Source organism: Rhinopithecus bieti, unplaced genomic scaffold, assembly GCF_001698545.2.
Source record: "Rhinopithecus bieti isolate Rb0 unplaced genomic scaffold, ASM169854v2 scaffold_20982, whole genome shotgun sequence".
Lineage (NCBI taxonomy): Eukaryota > Metazoa > Chordata > Mammalia > Primates > Cercopithecidae > Rhinopithecus > Rhinopithecus bieti.
The window spans coordinates 38,233-40,865 of NW_016810131.1; positions in this window are offsets into that span (position 1 = coordinate 38,233).

The following is a 2,633-nucleotide window of genomic DNA, read 5'->3' on the forward strand; positions in this document are numbered from 1 at the left end:
TATATATAAATATATATCTATATCTGCTCCTGGCTGTGTTTACCAGGCTTTTTCCAGCACTGGGAATGATTTTTTTGTGCATAGTTTTATTAATTTTTTCTATAGCAGTCTTGTATTTGCCCTTTCCAGTTGAACATAGTTGGTGATGAACCCAAATGCAATGAGGGCTAGTGTGGTAGTTCTCAGGGAGAACAACCATCTACAAGGCACCAATTTCAGGTAAAATAACCTTTCTTTACATAAAGGGAGGCTGGGCTTTTCAGGCAAGAAATACAAAACTGCTTCTTCCAGCAAGGAGTGCTCAGAATAATTAGGTCCATGCAAATACCTCCAATTCCATGCATCCTAGATCGACCTTTTTCTTTTCAGTTGCCTGAATTAGATATAGAAAATCTGTAAAGACTCCACAACTACTGCAGGTTTGCTATCATTATAATCACATGGGGGCCTAAATTGTAAAACAGCCTCTCTTAAGGCTGCAATAAATACAATTTTGTCTGAAAAGTGTCCTTGTAGCCCTCTGGCTTTCAAAACAGGCTTTGAGTTGGCAATTGACTTTTCTGAGCCTATTATTTTTGTTTACCTAAAACTCTAATTGTTTCTAAACACAGAAGCAGCCAGGTTATTCCATAATCTTAAATTTTCAGGGCTATTTAAATGTCACTCTTACTTGCTATTTTATCTCTCAATGCCACACCCTTTTCCTGCCCTTTATCTCAGCTTTCCACAGGTGAAAGAAAAGTGAAATATTTTATGTGACAGGAATTTTGGAATCCTTCTTATTAAGAAATGGAGTCCCTACTTCTTTCAGATAAATAAGCAATCTAAACATAAAATTCCATCTTGAGGCTATATTGTGTAAAACCACACCATTGCTAATCACCTTAACTCAGGTCCTCTAGGAAATAAAACCTAATGCAAGAATTAAGGAGTTAATACTTTATGTGAAGCAATCAGTAATTCTATGTTACTCTGCTGACTAGTGCTTCACTATGATTCAAGGAAAAGCGCAGCAGGTCACCCGGCAGATGCCTTTGCTCATTGTGCAGGTTCCTTAGGAAAGACTACATGAACAGCCATTCTTTGGAGAAGTGCATGGCAGTTAGAAAGGAAGGAATAAAATGTTCCACCACATTTCCTGTTTTCCATTGGTCAAAGTTCACCCATGGGAAACTAAATCTCTGCCCTTGCAGTTTGCATCATTTGATACCTTGCATTGCTGTCTTACAATTGACACCTTACTTGGTGCTAGATCCAATGCCACATAATCCATTGTTCCATCCACCATCTAGAAATGGTGGGAGGCTGGAAACTCCAGGTGTTGTGTCACTCGAGCTGGCATGCACTCTTAGGATGAGTGATTAATCAGCCCTCTCTGTTATTCACTGGACAGATTTGTAGGCAGATGGGTCATGAGGACAGAATAAAACCATTCTGGAAATTAGGTGATTGTCTGAAACAATCACCGTCTCTCTGAAACCTCATATCTAAAGTAGAATTGTTTTGAAATTATTAACATCTTACATATCTATGTTTCTCACTGAACTGAGAATTCCTGAGGGCAAGAATTCCATTGTCTATTTATTTTTGTATTTCTGTGTTTGTTTGTTTGTTTAATTGTTGTTGTTTTGATGTTTGAGACAGGATCTCATCCTTTTACCCAGGCTGGAGTGCAGTGGCATGGTCAAGGCTAACTGCAGCCTTGACCTCCGGGACTCAATCAACCCTCCCACCTCAGCCTCCCAAGTAGGTGGGACAACAGGTGTGTGCCACCATGCCTGGCCAATTTTTCAATTTTTTGTAGAGATCTGTTTTTGCCATGTTGCCCAGACTGGCTCCAATTCTTGGGCTCAAGTGGTCCTCCTGCTTCAGCTTCCCAAAGTGCTGGGGTTATAAGCATGAGTTACCTACCTTGACTGGCCTATTTTTGTATTTCTAAGGTCTATACAGTACCTGGTACAAAATAAACTTTAAAATAATTATACTTATATGCAATACAGAAAAACGTTTTTTTAAGATACCAACATTTAGTGTTGTTTCTAAAACAACTCATTTTAATCTTTGTTATCAGAGGAAGAGGATTCTCTTTAAAACATTATATTTATATATATACCTAATTTGAAATATAGGTTATTAAAATCATGGCTCAGTTTTCTGAGGCCCAAATGTGGGCTCATAATTCTTGACCTAACAACCCAGAACCAAGCTCAAAGTCAGAATTATTAACAAGACATTTGTGTAGTAACAAGAACAGAAAAGGTGATTTAAATGGAGAATAGATTGAAATTAGCTTGATCCCATAATTATGCCCTGCAGTATCTGGAAAAGAATAAGTGGTTCATTAACATAAAATATTATTGGATAATCATAAATATTCAGAGAATACAGTATAATTTTAAAAGTTCTTTACTTTGTCTGAATCTCTAATCAGGCTCTGAACATTGATTTTCCTTTCTTTCCCTTACTCCTAGAACATTTCATTCCCACTTCCATTGTCTATACTTGTCTGCATGGGGTCAGAAACTTCTTTTATACCATAATCTGATGTTTTGTGTCAACAGAGTTTTCACTTTTCTGTTTTCTATTTAACCAAACACCTGTCTCCTAAACCTGGTGAAGATGGCATGAAAATA